Source organism: Pseudonaja textilis, chromosome 7 (genome assembly GCF_049901715.1).
Source record: "Pseudonaja textilis isolate UNSWEBS1 chromosome 7, rPseTex1.2, whole genome shotgun sequence".
Lineage (NCBI taxonomy): Eukaryota > Metazoa > Chordata > Lepidosauria > Squamata > Elapidae > Pseudonaja > Pseudonaja textilis.
This window is the reverse complement of record NC_141996.1, coordinates 37,927,619-37,949,767: the sequence shown is the minus strand read 5'-3', so window position 1 is coordinate 37,949,767 and position 22,149 is coordinate 37,927,619.

The window sequence follows — 22,149 nt, the reverse complement described above, 5'->3', positions numbered from 1 at the left end:
AGAAAGGCAAATTGGAGCCTCATTTTACTAAGATGATGGGGTTTTTTTTAATGAACAAAGGACTTACCTTAGGCACAACCACTTGCAAAATTAGCTTTCAAGCTCAGTACATCATACATATCTATTCACATTTCTAATTGGAATGTTTGTCAATTGCTTTATTCCTGTAATACCCTCACAAATTCTACAACATTCTAAACTCAGCCCATAAGTCTCTTTTTGGCAAACAGAAAAATTAGTGGAACCTTTACTAGACGAACAAATAGGCAACCATATTCCTTGCTGGTGCCACTTTTGGCTATATTACACTGAGAATAGATGACAGTTTATTCTGCTTTTGTAATGTACTTAAACTACAAACTAAAAGTAGAAAAAATATTTAGCTTAGTCCTGATACAACCCTGTAGCTAAAGCAAGTAAAAATAATTCTCTACCTGAGACCTAAAAAACTTGTCTAAATATTGTCCACTGAATAAAAACAATACAACAAAGTAGTCCAACTTAAAACAGACATAACAGGTCCAACAAAAGCAATTATTTACTGGAAGAAGGATAGATTAAAAGCAATTTAGAGACACAATATTATGAACTGAGACAATCTTTAAACTGTTGGTGAGCCATAAAAAGATGGACACAGGAGGAAACCCTTAAGAACTGACCTTCTATCCTCTTATGCTATCAATTCTCTGGTTAATTATCTAGTAATCATCAGCTATGTTCATCTGCAAAATGAATACCCCATGCAAATTTAAATCTGCATGTAAATAGAGTCAGAGTTAATTAACATAACAGTAAACCACTCAGCCATCTGAGTATTCCAGAGACTATACTAACCATTAACAAGAAGATTCTATTAGTATTCAGTACTCTCTGATTGAAATATCCTAGTCTAATGCATTTGTAGCAAATGGAAATTATCACCATCATGAGCCAAGAAGTAAGTGGGTCAATTATCAAGTAACTCAGGCAAAAATGTAGGTCTTCCATTAATGAAACGTGAGTATACTCTTATCCAAGCATTTAAACACCTAATTTTAAAATAACTGCAGTTACCTCAGTCAGATTTAAGGATATTCTTAAATGTTTCACAAATAATGCACTTCGCTAAGGCAATAAAAGTTTCTCCTTGTCCTGGTTTTCTTATGCAAGTCTCTATAGAATTGGAAGTTCTTAACTAAGAAATAGCAGCTGAAGGCTTCATGGCTAAAGTTAGGTTTTCCCTGAAGAACATTAACCGGCTTCTATTTGCCATTCCAAAGATGAAAGTTATCTTAGAGGCAAGGGAATCAATCAGTAAAAAATGTACCTTTACATATCATATTTTATTAAATGTAACATTTCATAAGGCCCAACATTCTGCCTAAAATTTACCCAAGTTGTGTGGCCTAGACAACATTCTTCTTAACTTTCCTCCATCAAAACCTCATCCTATACATTGTTGTTGTTTTTTCTACCGAGAAATGACTGGTTAAAAACTATTTTAGTATTCTTCACCCAGAAATCATTAGAATCAGATTTCGGCAGCAAGAAAAGTTTCAGATTTGCTGTCTAAATCCATGACATAAAAAAATAAAACATTTTTGCTTAATTGAGCAGAGCAACAGTCAGAAAAGCTTTCACTTGTCCTCTTTTCTACAAAACTAAGGGAAATGCTCAAGGAAAGAAACACAATCTCAGGAAGGAGGACCTGCCAAACAACTTCAGAAGACTATATGATCTTTCTGCCACATTAATTTTTCTGCAATGGATTTGGAATGTGAAATGAAACCCAAGTTTTTATCCAGCCAGATAAAAAATAACTTATTCAGCTTAACTAACCTATATTGATTTTAGTTGGAACTAGACAACCCATCATTGTTTCAATTTCCTTCCCTGGTCAGAAAAACAAAATGATCTCAGGCAAGTGGAAAATAAGTGAGAGCAGGACAGCTTCCAATTTCCTGTCAGCTTTCCCATTGAGTTTCTCTGTGGAAAGCTGGTAAGGGAGCATTGGAAATTTTCTTTTCTTCTTTTCTTCCTTCCTTCCTTCCTTCCTTCCTTCCTTCCTTCCTTCCTTCCTTCCTTCCTTCCTTCCTTCCTCCCTTGACTCCTCCCTCCCTTCTCCCTTCTTTCTTCCCCCTTCCCCCCTTACTTGCATCTTTCCTTTCTTCCTTCTCTCTCCCCTCCTCTTTGCTTCCTTGCTTCCTCCCTTCCCTTCTCTTCTCAGGAGGCGAGTAAGCAATTGCTGCCAGATGGAAGAGGAAGCAAGAGGGTGCCCAAGTGGCTGACATGATGAAAGTGCAGAAAGGTTCAGGAGGTGGCATGGATGGGAGAGACTTAGGCGAACAATTTGTGATCTTCCCTACCAGCTCCCCCAATGCTGATGCTGCCTTTCAGTTTCCCACAAGCAAAGGCTTTGCTGGCTATCAGGCAGTGCTGGCAATCACTAGTGACTTTCAGGGCCCTGCAGTTTCCCTTTAGCCTGGTGGGAATCTGTCATGGAATGTTGGAAATAAAGATTCCATGACTGTGGCTGTCCATGGCAGTGCAGGAGCAGTGCTGATCAACTGTGCAATGGTGCTGAAACAGCAACAACCTTCCAAAATTTCACTCCCATGGGAGTTCTGGGTCCTGGGTCTTTAAATTAGCTCATTTGAATTACTTTGGTTGAATAAATGTTGTCCTGTATTGCCCAATTGAAGATTACAAAATATCAAGCATACATAAGAATTTTGCCCAAAGTACATATTCCAGTAGAGAGACGTTCCCTGAGGATGGGCTCCATCATGAGTCCGAAAGCTTAAATTTCTGGTCTCCATGACAGACCAAGATTCAGTTTTGTAACAAGAATTTTAGTAATACTATTTATGGTTTCTGTATAAGTGATTGCTGGCCTTCTTTATTTTTCTAATATTTTTTCCTTTCCCAATAAATTTGCCTTAAGAATTTAGCTTCATTGAATTATAAAAGGTCTTAATAAAACCTCAACATGGAAGACTGTTTGATTGTATGTGACATCTTGCATTCAGGAAAGGCATAACTTTTGTTAAGTTCTGAACATCAGGTTTGTGCAGGAAATGTCAAAACACTTTCTTTTTGATTCTTTTGAAAGAAAATGTGTTTCATAGATGGATTGAGAACACCTCAATAAACATACTTGCCTGGAGGACTTCCAGTTTGTCAATGCGGCAGGATGGTCAAGGAAAGTGGAGCTCCACAAATCCCAACCAAACCTTCTTTGATAGGAAGCCTCTGGAGGGTTGTTGAAGAAAGAAAGGATCCCTTGTTGATCGTGGAAGAGCAGTGGCTCTCCTGCTAGACCCAAGGCACCCTCCCAACCAACAAAGAGGAAAGAAAGCCCTTATGGTTGGGCTGAAACTGGTGCAATCGAAGAACAAGCACTAACAAGCACTTAGTGAACAGAGTATTAGACTGGGTGAGACTATTTTCAACTTCTACATTAGAGACTTAATCTCAGATAAAAGAGCTTTTTTTCCTTTTTGAAGATTCTCCAAAGTGTAGAAAAAGTGGTGAGTTAATACGCAAAGATAGATTACAGATCCAAAAGAGAAATGGAATTTTAATGAGAGACTATTAAGTTTTAAAATATAGAAAGACCGGGCTGGAATTTATAGTACTGTGAACAATGACTTAAATTGTTAGAATTTTTTTCTTTTTAAATACTGGAAGAAAGTTTACAAAGAAAAGTGATTTTTTTATTATTTGACAATCAGCTGTTACATATTCCACTTCAATGCTGGAAGTTAGAGCAGAGGCAACACCTACTGGTCAAAAAAGACACTATACTATACTATACCTCTACACAGATAGAAAAGACCTTGAGAGGAAGCCAGGATTGACGAGAAGAAGGAAAATAAAGTAAAGAAAGATGAACAACACTTGGAAGGCCGTTTGCTTGCTGTTTGGGAATAGGCAAAAAAAATTTTTTTAAGCTTGCTGAACTTGATGGATTATAAATACTTCTGGCTTTGAGGAACAACTTGGAGACTGAGAGAATTGATCTTATGTTCTTTTACTTTTTTTTTACTCTTTTTACTTTTTCTCCTTTTTGGATTATAAATACTCTTGACAGAATGAATCAGTGAAATAGCTGGGAATTGTTTAGAGACTAAGTGAAGTGGCCTTTTGTTTTGCTGGATATTTTGAATTATTGAACATTGAGGAACTTGGTGGGCCATTTGGATTATAAATACTAAATGACAGATGACAAGGACACAATTGATCTTAAGAAGCCTTTTCTCAGCATCCTTAATAGACTGACTTTGTGGATTAAAAATAGAGCTGGTTTGCTGACTGTGTGACTGAGAGAAATGGATCTTGGGTTGGTCTCTCAGCTCTTTGCTTATTTGGGGTATTATGGTTTTGATGGGCTAGCATGGATTATTGTTTTTTTTCCTTAATAGATTCAATATTAAAAAGAATGAACAGAATGAGAAGGAACAAGAGCAAAAGACCAGAACTAGGAGAATAAGACCTTTTAATATCTAATATTGAATCTATTAAGGAAAAAATTCCAAACTTAAGTAAAATTGGGGGGAAAGCATCTTCTACACCAACATCAGCTGCTTCCAGTCCATCAAATGAAAGCTCAATAGATGTTATGTTACAGCAAGAAAAATGAATATATTCCAAAAAGAAATTCAAATGCTGTTTCAATCCATCCCAGAGGTCATGACAAAAAACCATAATGAGATGAAGGAACAGATTCATAACATGGATGGAAAACTAGAGAAGTTTCAGCAAATGATAACAAAAGATTACAAAGGATTCAGAAAATAGAGAAGAAATCAGAAGAAACTGAGAAAAAAGTTTATGAAATAAATCAAAAATTAACACAGGCAAATAAAAATCTTGAAGAGATAGTAATAATGTTGGAAATGGAGTAGGCAGCCCACTTTTTAAGATTTCAGAACATAGAAGAGGATAAAGGGTAAGATCTTCCAGAAGAAATGATAAAGCTGCTGGCAGGTGCTTTAAAGATAGGAAAGCAAGCAATGAATGCAGAGATAGATTAAATATTCAGAATAAATACGAACTATGCAAGAAGACACAAACTTCCAAGAACAGTACATGTGAGATTTGTCAAAAAATTAGTAAGAGATGAAATACTTAGAAAGGCAAGAGATGAACCACTGCAACACAGAGGGAAAGAAACAGTGATCCTGAAACAGATTCCTAGAAGAGTAAGAGACCTACAGAAACAATACCAATTTCTGACTGTGAAGCTGTTTAAAAGAAATGTAAACTTCAGATGGCTGGTACCTGAGGGAATACTAGTTAACTGGGATCACACAAGATACAGACTGGATTCGTTTGATAAAGTGATAGAATTTTAGACAGTTCTTTCAGCACAAATGAGGGAAGAAATGAGGGGAGAAATGGAATACAAGGAACAAGACAACCCAATAAGAGAAGATAGGAGTATTCCTGAAGAAGAAAGTGAAGCCAAGAAAAAAGAATGAACAGAATGAGAAGGAACAAGAGCAAAAGACCAGAATTAGGAGAATAAGACCTATATACAATAAATGAAGGAGATGGAAAGGGAAACTGAGATGTTTTCAGTTAATATAAATGGACTGAATTCCCTATGAAAAGTGCGGGGGGATCTATACATGATTATGACAGCAGCAAGAATTGCATTTGCACAAGATGTGCATTTGCATTTGCACATTCTTTTCACAGCATGAAAAGAATGAGGAAATTTCTACAGATGAAAATATAATTTAAAAAATATTAGAATGTACAGAAATGGATAGGTTAACACTAAAAATGTAAAAGACAAAGAGGATACATAATATTTTTAACATGGGATTTGTTCTATCAATGATTAAATATCAGAGGTAGAAGTTAGAAGTTGAAAAATTATTAATATGTATAAATAATCTTACTACTACTATTACTATGTATAAAGTAGACAATACACTGTTTACATGCACACACACGTGTGTGTGTGTGTGTGTGTATGTATGTTTTCTTAAGTTTTTGCGGGTACTTACATGTATGGCATTCAGCTTTGTTCGGGTATGATGGCAGATGAGATTCTGCCAAAACGTTGCTACAACTTTAAAAGCACAACTACAATGACGTGGGAAAATACCCGAACAAAGCTGAATGCTGAATATATATATATATATATCTTAAGTTTTCGCGGGTACTTACATGTATGGAATTCGGCTTTGCTCGGGTATTTTCCCACGTCATAGTAGTTGTGCTTTTAAAGTTGTAGCGACGTTTCAGCAGAATCTCATCTGCCATCATCAGGCTTCTGTATAGTGTTCATCTGTGAGTCAGGCTTTTATAGTGGTTTCAGATTTAAATTTGGGGCAGCCTATTGCTGTGCCAGAATGGTTTTTTCTTGACCCTGATTGGTTGGGGGTCTTGGTCTGTGTTTATTGGTCTTGGAGTTCGCTGTGTTCTGCTTGATTGGTGTTTCTAATATCTCCTCTCTGTTTTTTGGCTCTTTTTGTCTCTTGATTGGCTGGCAACATTGTGTTACTTTATTGGAGGTCTTTAGTGCAGCTTGGCTCCGGGTAAATGGACGGCTATCATTAGTTAGGAAGCTAGGTTTCATCTGGGTGCTTGGTTGGTCCAATGTATGTGGCCGGGCATGATGCACAGGGGACTTGGTTTTCCAGGTCGATTTTATCTTTGGGGTTTCTAAGGATGGCTGCTATTTTTCTGTCTGTTTTGAAGGCAGTCTTGATGTGGTGTCTGTGCAGTATCTTACTAATTTTGTCTGTAGTACCTCTTATGTGCATCATGCCCAGCCACATACATTGGACAGACCAATAGAAGAATAAGTACCCGCCTGGATGAACACAAAAATGCAGTCAAAAAGCTGGAACACACTGCCTCACTAGTCCAACACATGGAAGCCACAGGTCATAGCATCAACTTCAATGGCACCAAAACCCTAGCCACTATAGAAAACCCCAGCCACAGAATCATCAGAGAAGCCATAGAGATTGAAAAAAGACCAGAAAGCATGAATAGAAGAGATGATTCCACCAGACTGTCAATCATTTGGAAGCCTGCACTCACAAACAAAAAAATCTCCACACCACAAGCCAGGCAAACACCTGGGCACAGACAGATCCCCCCTGATACCTCCAGCTCAAACACACCCCAACCAAGCACCCAGATGAAACCTAGCTTCCTAACTAATGATAGCCGTCCATTTACCCGGAGCCAAGCTGCACTAAAGGCCTCCAATAAAGTAACACAATGTTGCCAGCCAATCAAGAGACAAAAAGAGCCAAAAAACAGAGAGGAGATATTAGAAACACCAATCAAGCAGAACACAGCGAACTCCAAGACCAATAAACACAGACCAAGACCCCCAACCAATCAGGGTCAAGAAAAAACCATTCTGGCACAGCAATAGGCTGCCCCAAATTTAAATCTGAAACCACTATAAAAGCCTGACTCACAGATGAACACTATACAGAAGCCTGATGATGGCAGATGAGATTCTGCTGAAATGTCGCTACAACTTTAAAAGCACAACTACTATGACGTGGGAAAATACCCGAGCAAAGCCGAATTCCATATATATATATGTATTTTCTTAAGTTTTTGCGGATATTTATATGTATGGTATTCAGCCACATCCTCTTCTATTTTTACACCCCACATCCTCTTCTATTTTTACAGTGTACTATTAAAAAAACCAGTGATACAAAAAAGGTCCTCCACTTTGTTTTATCCAGCAAAACATATGAACATATTTAGGTATATTCTTACATCTGATTAATATAAATGCAGCTGATCTCACTTGTCCGCAATCAATGACTAAAAGAGTATGCTTCAAGTACAAATATTATTAGGTCCATGATTAGAAACATTGAAACTGCATGGCTGGAAATGAAAGTTACTTTTTTTTTCTAGTTCAGTACAACTTAAAACATAGTACAAAAGTTATATTCAAATTCAAATCTTACCACACAAAGTTATTCTTATTGTTATGGAACACTTGCTGAAAGGAGAATCTAATTGTGGATTTTTCACATCTTTTTTCATTCTTAATTGTAAACTTCAACTAAAATTACAGAGTACAACCTACTGCTCTAAATAATTTATTGATGCATCTGACTGGTTTTTTTTTGTAACCTAAATATAAGAAGGGAATAATTTTAGGAATTTATAGAGAATAATTGGTGGATAAGAAAGAGATAGAAGTGTTTATATTTTACAGATAGTCCTCAATTTGCAACCAATTGCAAAGTGACTATTTGAAGTTACAACTGACTCCCCAAAAGCTAATTTCAACCTGGTCTGCCATGAACTCTGAGGTCATATGGGAGAGGACTATGCTTTCAGGGGAATGAAAAAAACCACCATTCCTATCCAAGCACAATCTCAAGATCAGCTCCTTGGGAATGGAGCACAGCTGCACTCCTCAGGACACCCTTCTAAAAATATCCCTCTTATATTTGATTGGACATGAGGGGACCAACTATGGAGGCACCTTTAGGTGGGAAAAGTTATACTTAGGATTTTGGCATGCGAATTTCAGTTCTGGCTTTATTTCACTTGACTTCTAGTAAACTATACCTTTCTCAACCCGGTGGCATTCTTACTCACTCAAGCTGAGGCAGGACTGACAATTTCTCTCTAATCTTTTCTTTTTAAAGGTGTTTCCTAGTTCCATAATTTTTTATCTTATACTCTGAAAAGGATTCTGTAATCCCCAATAGCTGATTCGATGATATATTACCTAGTGTTTAAGGCAGGGATTGATAAAGATTAGCAAGCATATGAAATAAATATTTTAAAAGGCCAGACGGTCAGAGAGTTCAGCAAATACATGTCAAAACATATGTTTGTGTATTGCTAGATTCATACATAAATGCACACACATAGTGGAATACTGCAGGCATGTTATACAACCTTACTCTAAAGGAAAACATTAATGCTTAGAAAATTTTCCTCTTGCAGCAGCCTGAAGACTAACTGGGGACAGATCTTTCATCACTCTTCATTTTATTGAGATTTTAACTGATGCTCTATCTAGATAAATAAACCTTCTTATCAGTGTGGAACATCTGCTTTCTCAGCTAATATGGAGGCTGATGCAATCTCTCTAGCGTTGTTCCCATCTTTGCCCTTGTATCAACCTTCCTGCTATGCTGCTTATTCCTTCAGCCCTTTGGTAATCCTCTCTCTGAATTCCTGCCTCTGGTAACATTATCTAACTCAATTGCATGCCCCACTTCATTAAGCCTGTAATCCAGTGGTTGGATGGTTTCTTACTTGTATCTGTTTGCAATTTAAAGTAGGCACTCGCCTTAGATCAAAGCAGTGGCGGCAGCAGCGGGAGGAGAAATTAGAATTTCATGGCATTTCCATTTGATTTCATTGCCACTGTGCGTCTCATTTATTAGCAAGAGAAGGAAATCTCCTACTTTCAGACATTCTCTGCCTTTTATCCTGTGGCCTCTGCAAGACACATTTTTGCCATATTTAACACAGATTGGTCATGGCCCTTGTCTTCTAAATTGGACAAAACTCCATATGCCAGTATTAAAGCTCCATCAGAAGGACACAGTGCAGCCCCCATTCCCCCCCGCACCTCTTTAGTGTCTTTCCATCTGACTGGGTGTTATTACCAGTTCATTCCCATGTGCTTTTAAACAAAATAACAACCCTTTTCTCTGACTGAATTTTCATGCTCAAATGTCAGCCTTAGAGACCCTAGCTCTCACTGTCTTCCTTTTGTTCTTTTTATCTGCATAAATACAGCAGTGTATCTGTCAGCTTACTTTGTTGCTCTGTCTTGCTGTTGACCTGCAGGAATCCCTTTTGCACAGAAGCAGACTGAATCACTCACAATATGCAGCCTGTGTCTTCCATCTAACTCAGTGCTGTCAACAGAAGAGACCTCATTTAATGGTGCTAGCCCTGGCATTAGGGGGAGCAAGACGATTACCTTCCAACAGTTTAAACTTATGACATGAAGAGGTAGTAAATCGCTATTTGATAAATGATCATTACTGCAGAAGACCAAGGAAATTATTTGTGATACATTCTCCCATGTACTATAAATCAAATCTTTATTCTGTCATAGGCCAGCATATCCCCAGGTACCTTAATTCTTGCTTAGCAAGAGAATATTTTGGTCTTGATGCTTAGCTGACCTGAAAGAACACCTTGCCATCAACCTTAAGGTCTGTGCCAATGAAAATAATCCCCACCCCCCAAAATTGAAAAGTTCCACATACTAATTGATGATAACCTTATGCAAGGCAGTGGACACTATACAGGACTTAAAAGTGTCAGTCACATCCTTGGATCCCTATGGTGGTAAGGACAGCCAAAATTAACTCACTTGTTCCAAGTGTGTGGCACATGTACACTGTGGGATCAGCAAAATTTAGGAGACATTGGGTTCCTGCCAGCTCTGGCAAGGGATGAACAGCTATGTGGACTCAGCTCTTCTCTCTTTCCTTCTGTCTCTTACTTTATTTTCTCTTTCATACACATTCACATTTCCTCACACCCAGTAACCTACCCAAAGAGACACAAGCCAGGGTCTCTTAAATTTAAACTAGTAGTAAACTATCTAGAAAACATTTATATTTGCACTTAAATAAATGCATAAAAACTTTCTGTTTCTCACACAGTCATATATTTACCCACATGCTTTCAACATATGCTTTCTCACATATATAACCACTCTTGCATGTATACGAGACGCTTACAGATCTGATTCAGATATTCTTCTGCTTTTGTTTTCCCAATCTCTTTTCAGCTAGATACTATGCACAATTTTGCTATTTTTCCTCAGTGTGGGAAGTGTGCAATGAACAGGGCAACTAGAAGAGCTTGAATATTCTTTCCAACTATATAATCTTCTGAGACAAAACTGAAATTGAAGTTGAAAGACCACTATCACAGATTATTTTTCTTTTTAAAGAGGCACTTTTAAACTAACAGAGAGCTCCATAAAAGTTCAGCCTGATCAAATATCTGAGGGTGTCGAGTTGATAACCTCAATTTGCACACATGTAAATGAGCATTTGTCTGAAAATCATTAGTTAGTCATCAATCTGCAGCAGCCTTATCTCTTATATCAGGGGTGTCAAATTCAATTTCATTCAGAACCGCATTAGGGCTGTGGGTGATCTGGGGGGGGAGGTGGGTGTGGCCAGCTTGATGCCACTCCCCAACTGCTGGCATGTTTCTTCTTCTCATTGGGTAGACTGGGTCAATGTCACACTGGCCTGATTTTTCCTCTTTGCACTGGGTAGACCAGGACAAAGCTATGTTGGCCTGCTCTCTCTTCACACTGGGTGAAGCCAGGGTGTCAGGGCTCCAACAAATCCCCCTCATTCAAAGCAAAAGTTTCTAGCCACGTCTCAGAAAAAGTAAATTTATTAGAAATTGCCATGTTGGCGCGTGGCTGGGTGCAGCTGGTACTAAATCACATCATACATTTCCCCCTTGACCCTGGTCTTTCCCCCACCCCCTGGATGTGACTTCTCCAATAGGACACATCAGTCTCCAAGAGTCATCCATCATGCTCTCCAGTAATCTTCTTATGCTCTGACAACTTTGGGCTGCTGAGTTGATATCTAGGCATTTCAAGGATGTCTTGTTTTTCCCCGCTCCCTTTTTCTGGCAGCTAAAAAGACCAAGAGAGTATCTTTTTAGGGACAGGACAGCTTTGTGGGCCGGATCTGACCACATCATGGATGCAGTCCGTGGGCCTTGAGTTTCACACCCCTGTCAAACACCCTTATCATCCCATCAGAGATTTCGCGACTGTAATTTCCAAAATTCTGACCAAAAATTAACAACAGCTGAGAATTCTGTGAATTGCAAACTACCAATTTTTAGGCTTGCATATCTACTGTAATGCATCTGGAGGAAAAGTAAAGTAACGTTTTTCCTTTGTTGTATCAGCTGGTCCATAGTTAGAATATTGATCCAGTTCAGGAAGATATGTAATAGAACAACCCCAGAGTTACTTAAGCAACCAGCAGAAGTGCCAGATTTCATCCATTAATTAGAAGTATGTTCTGGAATGTAGAATACTGCTACAGTTAGAAATGAAGTTAGGCAGGACATGAAGGGCTGTTCGAGAACATCGTTAGCATCCAGCAATGAGGTAAAAGAAATAAAAGCTGAAGCCCCACAGAAAAATAATGATACTTCCAAACTAAGCAAAAATCTCCCATGGATTTTGATAATTGCTCAAAATTAGGCTCAGTCAAAGCCAGCTTATGAAGCTAATATGTGCTAACCAAGAAACAGATAAATGACATAAATAAATTCCATATTAAAATTAGAAAAATTAAATCTGGCCTTCTAATATAAAACTGTCTGCAGGAAAGTGAAAGAAATTTACAACTGTTTAAAAAAAAGTGACGCCTGGAGTATAGTTTGACAAATAAAAGCTAAGTAAACGAAAAGGATACAATTTAAGAGCATCTGAGAAGAAATACTTGCAGTAAGAATGTTAGTCTTTATAAAAGCTATCACAAATAGTTAGAAAGTGTCTAAGGACTTGGATGCAAAAGAAAAATATTCCAGTATAGTAATCCAAACTGTGATTGATGTAGAACAAATAAGGACATGTTAGAAGCAACTAGCAACTAGCAAAATTCTGAAAACTACTTTAAGCAGGAATGATATACAACATATCACATCGCAAGGACACTTCAGACAGAAGATGATTTCTAAAGAAAAAGAAAAACCTTTTAATTATAACAAACAAAATGATTCACACAGAAGCAAGTAATAATGTCTAAAATAAAAAAAGAAGGCAGGCAAAAAAGAGAGAAGGGTATCTGAATGTCCTCTTAAATTTTTAAAAATCTTTTATTTTTTTTTATTTATTTCCCCTTTTTATCTTTTTTTAAAAATATTGTAACTATCATTTATGTATGCATACTGTTAGGAATCTGTCCACGAATTAGTTGGGTTGGCAATATATAAACCAACAATGTATGTTTATAGCTTTAAGACAAAGTTACTGTATTGATTTGCACTATGTTCCGATTGGTTGATTATATTGTGAATTGTCATAAGACGGAGCTAGAGATCGTGGCTTGCTCTCCCTGACATTCTGTTGCTATCTAAAGTTCTCTGTTGTGCTTATACTTTCATATCTTTGTTTACTGTAAATAACAAAGGCAACTGGTAAGAAGACTTTGTAATTGGATATTCTTTGGACTGTTAAATGTATATGACCTGAACCATTTATTGGACTGTTCTATTTCTTAAAGTAAACTTTAACTCAATTTGGTGTTTCTGTGTGTGGCTGACTAATTATTCATAACCATTGTCATAAACGTTTCCATGTGCATATCCTTGTTACTCAAGAGTTATTCTGTACATATCATAACACATACAGTATGTATTATTTTTTTCTTTCTCTGTTCTGCTTTTGGTTTGCATATTTTACTTAGTAAAACTATGTTTAAAACACAAAAAACAAATATATTTTAGATTGTGATTTTCAACAAATAATATTTTAGAAGTGACTTTATTGCATTTATATAGAAAATGCCTGAATAAATGACTCTGTTGTTCGAAACGCAATGCGACTAATACTTTCTTTAAGTTTTTACCATGTCCAACAATTGTTCCATTTGAGAAATAAGTTGTTACGTGCATTAACTCAACTTTGAGATTCAATATTTCAGACGTCTATATTCTTTTGAAGTTTTTTCCTATCACATGGTAGTTGACAGCTGGACAAAGAAAAAAAATTGTACATTATTTACAGCTAAAAACTAGTTGCTTAGTATTTAAAGCTTAAACACATGGCTTGAACTATCCAGAGGTCTACACAATTGATCAGCACAGATTAGCTATGGATGACTGAAATGAATTAAGTTTTCCTTTCATGGAAATGTTTATTTTATATAATTTTACATATTTTCCTTTTTTAATTTAATAATAATAATTGGAAACAAGGAACGGAAAACTACTATTGAGCAAGGAGAAATTTTAAAAGGATATAAAAGAAAATATAAAAGTTGAAGGATTCTCATTTTAGATGAAAATCAGATACAAAACTGGGAAAAGAAAATTATTTTGCACAGGGTATACATTGCAGAAAGAAATGTGAGATATGTCATAAACTCCACCTAAGAGGCAATAAAAAACAGTACAAGAAAGTGAAACAAAAATCATACAACTTTTCAACTTTACAACATTTAAAAAATGGCTTCTTGCTCAAGGCTCTTCTAGCAATCTTCTTGATAGCTTGTGATGCAGCCAGTCAGATCTGGCTTCCTGACATTTCAAAGCCAATCAAGTTTACCTATATAGTGATATCAAAATCAATTCAGAATGAGTGGACATTTTAGTTCTATTTTTTAACATGCCCTTGATAAGCAATGACATTTTTCAGGAGATAACAGCTCAAATAGGAATGGAAATGATTATATCAAAGCTGTTGCAAATATATATAAATTGACAGAGGCACTTACAATATTCCTGCAGACTGTTACATTCTAAATATAACCATCAGAAAGCAGTTAGTTGATAAATTCAGTATCACCATACATATAAAAACTTCTGAGTAGGTCTAATTTTTCTTGAAAATGATCCCTGCTGTTTTGATTTAACCTAGATGACTGCTGAATGAGTAAAGAATTATTAATAAGCCTGAAGGCAAAACAAAAATTAACAAATCTTGTAATTTAAGATATGTATATTTTAGGGTTAAAATATCATTGCATTAAATGGGGCTTCTAATACATAAGATTGCTTTGTTAGAAAAAAGCAATTACTTTTAAAATAATACAGAATTCAAGAGTTCAGTAATAAATTGAACTTGTTATACAGCATAAAAACTACCAATAACTTGGGCTACTTTCATTGCCTGTCAGCGGTGTTCTGCATTCTTCTGAAGAAAATAATTTATAAAAAGTTTGAAATATGTACAGCATTGAATAGCCTCATTCATAAGTCCATTTCTTTAGTCTTATGATCATTGGTTTGTCCATCTATACATGGCTATTTCAACTAGAAACTATAATGGAATGTGTGGATGACCTTGGAGAAGTACAAAAGAGAGCTAGTGACAATTTTTTTCAGTTACTACAGTCTCATGTCTTCCTGATGTACAATATTTGTAACTTAATATGGACTTGAAATGCAAGAATAAAACAAAAATAAGAAAACAAAGAAAAAGACAAAAGGGGAATAAACTACCTTTTCCTGTGTATTGTCTAAGAGTGAAGAGTGACTCAAAGAAAGGATGGAAGGATAGATGGATGGATGCTATACAGGTAGTCATCTACTTACAATAGTTCAGTTAAGTTATAATGGCACTGAAAAAAGTGACTTATGACTATTTTCCACATTTATGACCATTGCAGCATCCCCACGGTTACATGATTTACATTCGGATGCTTGATAACTGATTCATATTTATGATGGTTGCAATGACCAGAAGTCATCTGACCATTATTTGCAACCTTTTCACCAGCAAAGTCCATGGGGAATCCAGATTCATTTACATCTTACCCATTTAACAACTGCAGTGATTCACTTAACAAATGTGGCTCATAAAATGGGACAAAACTCACAACTAATTTCTTATTTACAACATAAATTCTGGGCTCAGTTGTGGTCATAAATCAAGGACTACCTGTATACACTGTAGACAGGAAGAGAGTGAGAGCATGTATTTTGAGATATAAATATAACCTATTTATTAGGCCACTCTGATAAGCCATTCTATTGTTCAAATTTGCTGGCGTTGTTTTGTTAGAACCTTTACAAATTCTTCTTGGGTTCCTTGTTATATTACTGTAGATATTTCAATAATTCCTGTCACTTTCCTGTCAGAAACTATAATGGAATGTGCAGATGACCTTGGGGAAGTACAAAAGAGATGCTGCCTAGGAAACAATCAGACAAAAGAGTCAGGAACCCCCAGTGGCTTAAAAGTGTGAGAAAGAAAATTAGGAAGGATCCATTGTAATAGATCAAGCAGTTAAAAGTGGCAGGTAGAAAGTTTATACAGTACTTTCAAACTTTCTAGAATCTGTTAATGCAACCTTACAAGAAAGTAGTATTAGTTCACCTTGTCATATTTCCTGTCTGGTTTACCTGGGAGGGCTGACAGAAACTAGTAAGTTATTCTCCCGTTTCAATTTGCTTTCCTATATCACATAGTCCAATGATATTTCTTCCTTCTTGTTTTCAATGATGCCATTCTAGTCTCCGATCACATACACCATATTTTACTTGAATGTTCTATAAATTTCAGATTGACTTTGAGCTTAAAATTTGTTAACTTCATTTTTTCTTTATTGATGGTTGTAGCATAAATTTGGATAACTTTCATATTGAAGAGTTTCCTTTAAATCTACAAGCCCTTGATTTTTAGAGTTCTGCAATAGTTGACTCTTTCTTTCCATATTTAATATATACCTGAAGCCCTTAGAAAAGGTTATTTGTTGATTAAGGGTTAGTATGCTGTTGATATTAAGTTGCATAGCTTGTTCCAAACTGGAAAGAAGATGTGGCCAAAGTATTGTGTTCAAGTGAATGTATCATAACATCTGTATAAAAATTCCTTCAAATATATTACACGTCCTGTATACACAAGTGGGGGCTTGTAGATGTGTATAACTGGAATTATAGCCTTGATGTGATCAATCAATCAAGTAATATATCATCATTTCTGGCAATCCTTGTTTCCTTTTTTCGTTCTGCTTTTTGTTCACATTTTCTAATGTAACAGGAGCATAGTTTCAGCAAAGCAGAAGCCGTTTTTTTGTATTAAATCTATCTTGAAATTCTAGACCTAGAAAACCTTGAATTACGCTGTCTTCAGTCTGATCTAAGTATAGTATATAAAATCATACATTGTAATGACTTACCTGTCAATGAATACTTCAGCTTCAACCATAACAACACAAGAGCACACAATAGATACAAACTCAGGTTAACTGCACCAAACTTGATTGTAGGAAATACGACTTCAGCAACAGAGTGGTCAATGTCTGGAATACTCTACCTGACTCTGTGGTTTCTTCCCCAAACCCCAAAAACTTTAACCTTAGACTGTCTACTATTGACCTCACCCCTTTCCTATGAGATCTGTAAGGGGCGTGCATAAGAGCACCAACGTGCCTACCGTCCCTGTCCTATTGTTTCTTTTATTTTTCTTATATGTACCCATTTCATGTATTCATAACTATGTATATAATTATACCTATTATCTTGTAAGCGATTGACAAATCAAATAAATAAATAAAAATAAATAAAGTTTCAAGATACCTGTTACTTGAAGATTCAAATCTGTTCAGCTATCTCTGCTTCGGAATGAAAAGCACTGCCCATCTGCTCCCCTGAAATGTGTCACTAAACTTGCCGGCTTATCTAGGTGATGAACTTTAGCACCCTACAATGAAAACGAGTTAGGAGATTTTTACAGTCTATATTGGCCTTACAAAGAGTTATCAATCTTGGTTCTAGTAGCAAAGGGTCTATGACAACTCACCATAACTAACTTGCCATGGCCAACCTGCCATCACTGGCTCACTACTGCCAACTCACTGTTGCCAACTCACCTCAGGACAACTGCATATGGCCAACTTGCCCCAGGAACAACTCACTGTGGGTGACTGGAGAGAAAGCCACATGGGCAGGCTCTGAGTGGAAAAGGCCTGGGAGCAGTGGTGGGATTCAAAATTTTTTACTATCGGTTCTGTGGGCATGGCTTGGTGGGCATGGCAGGAGAAGGATACTGTAAAATCTCCAGTCAGAAGTGGTATTTGCCAGTTCTCCAAATTATTCAAAATGTTACGCTACCGGTTCTCCAGAACTGGTCAGAACCTGCACCCACTGCCTGGGAGCCAGCAGTAGTAGCAGCAGGGGCGGTGAAAATGGTTTGTCACCGCCTCCCTGCCACCCATCCTGATGTGCTCTGCACTCTGCCCACCCATTTGCTTACCACCTGGCTCTCTTCTGGTCATCCATGGTGAGTTGTCCATGTGATGAGTTGCTCAAGTGGAGTTATCCTGTGGTGAGCTGGTGGCAGTGGGTTGTCTCATTCCAAGTGGCAAAGTATCTTATGTACTCTATATTAATATAAAGAGTGTTTTCACTAATGTTCGAATGTTTTACAAATACCACTGCTTTTTGTTTTGCTGGTTATGATATTTGGATGAGACATTGTAATCTTAAGAATGTTTACAGCTCTTGCTTATATTAAATTGTGTGTGAATCATTTGTAAAATGATTTATTTTGAGGTCTACCTGACAATTAGTGCATAATTGAATCTTGACAGGAGAGAGGGAAGTAAAAGAAAAATAAATAATGTAATATGCTTTATGGAAAGCTTCATAGAAAAACATTCATATTTTTCTTCCAGTCACTCTTAAAAATCTCAAGCTGGGAGTGATTACAAAGGAGGCCTTTGCAGAATAGCCTTCTCAAAAAAATATATATATCTCAAACTAGCTTTCTAAGCAGTGAGTAGAACTAAAATAACTTAAGCAACAGGAATAAATTTCATCTAACTTTAGGCACATGTATAAACTTAGACGTAAATTTATGTTGTAGGATATTTCTTTTTTGCTAACCATCTTATGTTTTGAATTTAATAATCTAAAATGCATTGATTCTTGTGGATTAACTAGACCCTTTTTTAAAAAAATGGTGCTGAAGCTGGCAGATTTAGTATGTCATAGATGGTTGGTTGGATATTTGATTGGAAATAGGTCAGGTGTTTTGGGAGCTGGGAGTGGTGGTGGCCGGTGGCACCTCTCAGATCTGGAAGATTATCAGATGGCTTGAAGAAGATCAGGAATTGGTCAGGTTTGGGATTTGAAAGCTGATGGAGGCAGGAATGATACACGAATAATTGGGGAAGACACCAATACAGTGCTTACCAGCTGTTTAGCAGTTTCTAGGCTTCATTGCTCAGCTCTTGGAGTTTGTTTTGCTAGAAGGCAGCAGTAACAGTGGATTTGGTGCTTCTTCCCCAGATAGCAGCAGAGAATTAACAGTTTGGTGGATGAGGATTGACCTGGTTTTCTGGTGGCCTTTGATATCTGAGATTTACCATGAGATGGCAGTGGGAGTGGTGGTTTTTAGATTTACCATCTGAAGCAGGGATTATTTTGTAAATTTCATCTAATCTGCCAGTTTCATCCATTTTGTTTGACTGATATAGTAACTGTGACTAGCTTATCAGACTCTTGTAACAACAAAACACGCTTTTGCTTCCTTATCAGCTACAAAACTAGCAGTTATGGGGTGTTGGGCTCAATCCAATTCTTGGGCTGAAGGGTTTGTGGTGACATTATTGGTAGCTAGTTGTGAGAATTGCCACTGTTTTTCCTTGAGAGACAGAGGTTGCAGGAATGTGAAATAGGTTATATCTGCCATGTAGGTTGAGGTGGTTTCTGACCTCATCTCAAGGAACAGTAGGAGTGTGATGGGGTGGTAAAGTGGATTAGGCTGATTTATATGTTATTGGAATAATAGGGAGCCATATTATACATACCTAAGCCATGTTGAATACCAGTCAGAAGCACTTAAGGCCAGTGCTAACCCCATGATGGTAGGCTGGAAATCAAGGTAATTTGTTGGTGCATTTACTTTAGGTGATGAGCCGATAGGGTTGGGGGAAACTGGGAAGGAGGACAGACAAGACCATTGTGACAGTGATGAGTAGAAGGAAATGTGATAGACCGGAATGGATGGATGGATAGGTGGCTTTTGAGAATCTCCATATACATTGGCACTAAATATTTATTTCATGTCCCAAAGGTGCTTTTTTCAAGAGGCAAATGGGCTTTCTGGGTTTTTTTTGAAGACGTTTTGCTTCTCATTCAAGAAGCTTCTTCAGCTTCTTGGGATGCTTAGTGCCAATGTTGCCTTCCAGCTCCCAGAACTTTACTTCGAAACCGAATAACTAATGCTCCTTATTTCTGGCTGCTGTTATTTAATTTCTCTGTAATAAAGCTTACAATACCCAGGACTTCATTGTGAATGAGGAACAGACTGTTTACATTACCTTCTCAGAAATGAGCCCAACTAAATTTCATTCACGCGTGGTATCAGCTACTAATCTAGAGTCAGTGTGGATGTGTGGCAATTATTATCTGAGAAACCCTTTCAAGGTAGTCTATTGTGCATCACATTTCCTGAATTGGGGCTGTATGGATGAGATAAGGTCCCCTACTTTGCTCTAGAGCAATCTTCATACCAGAGCTGCTTGAGACTATAGATAGGCTGGCAGTAGAATTCTCTAGTGGGACTTGAATCTTCTGGTTTTGGGCAAGCCAAAGTTATCTTTGGCCCAATTCACAGTGGGAGGTGTCTTATATTTTTAATCTTATGGCACTGGCAAGGTGATCTGGAATTATGTATACTACCAGTCCTGTATCATAGCTTTGAACATGGTTTTGTAATTTTCTGATGCTACCAGTATAACTCACAACAGGGAGACAGTGGAGAGGGCATACATCCTATAATATGAGGGAGGGAAAAATCACATTCAGACTTGCAAAATTCTGTTATGTTAGCTGTTACAACATAAACAGTCATGACCTACAATGTATGGCCTTGGTTTCTTAGTATGATCTAATGTAAATGCCTCCCAGATGGGATCTATTTGATCCATTGGTCCCAGGTACTTATTGGAGTATCAAGTATTAGAGCTCATAGAAGCAATCTGGAGGAGATAGGCAACTATCTTTTGAAGCAAGATGACTATCAAAGGCAAGGTCATTTTAAGGGACGTTTAATATTCCATGTGGAACCTAAGCTATAGTTAAAGGAAGCCAGATCTACAGATTCACACATCATACAAAGAAATAACAGGCTAGTATGTTGAGTTAGTCTGATTTTTGATTGTAAACTGTGTGACCAGACTATGATTAAACTAAACTATGACTTACTTCTTGAAGCAGAGATCCTAGATCCTGGCTCTAATTTCACTGGAAGTGATTCCTGATTTAATTCACTGGGCCTGGAATAACATTACTCAAATAAACCTTTACTTGCTTAGAAGCCCTCCCCCATCACCTCCACTGCAATGGCCTCTTCTGGGTTTTTTAGTCATCTGATGTAAAGAAATGACAAAACTAGAAAAATGAAAAACCACAAGTTAATTAACTGCATACAGTTGCCAAATTTCCCCTTTGTTTTGTACAGGCCTGCTGCCTCGGAAACTGAAATATCCAAAGAACTGTGCAGCTGTTTCATATTGCATGCACAGTCTGCCAATGTACAGCTCTGCAAAACCCAATACCTACCCTCAGTAAAGCCAAAGTCATGGGATGAGTCACTTCAATACTAGACCACAGCAATAGTTTTGTTTATTGCAGGCAGTTCTTTGTTTCTGTACCCACAAAGTCAGTTTTCAAAGTGGAATGTAAAGAGGTATATTTAGCAGTGGGGGAGGGAGGGGATAAAATTTCCATGCAATCTCAACATGCAATTGATACAAGGTAATATCTCCCATGATCATTTCTAATCTTAATATTCTGAAGAAGATATGATTGTATTCTTCAGTATTGTGTAGTAGAATTCATGTCCTGATTTTTTTTGTGTGTAAACTTAGGTCATTGTCATGCTGCCTTATGGTATTTAAAGTTATAAGGTTGCATAAATATGAAATTACTAGATTTTTTGATTATTTTCACAAAGTTTTAGTTTACAAGAATAAGTGCACTGAACACAATATCTCAGGTATACAACTATCTATCATAAAAAGGTATCAATATGAGCATGCTACTGTGCTCATATTGTGAGAATATTTTATGGGTTTCAATTTCACATACATTGAACGTAAATATTAACACTGTTGACCATTATACTTTTTTAACTCATTAAACAGATAAGGCTCAGAGGAAGTCAAGCAATACTTGTGCCATAGCTACTGAGGTCTCCCATAAAGTCACCTAAAATCTTTTACGATATATCTGGAATATAACTACCAGAAGTTAGCTTTGTGTCTCATTTGTGATACATAGATTACTTTTTTTCCATTAAGGGCATAATTGGGCCAAAGATGAGTATCTTCAAGTGATTTTGAATAAATGAACAAGTGATTAAAATATATAAGTTGCCAAGCATTTCTGTCAGAGATCTGCCAAAATGGATGCACCAGAACATGAATGGCAGTATAGACAGGGGTGGGATTCAACATTTTTAACAACTGGTTC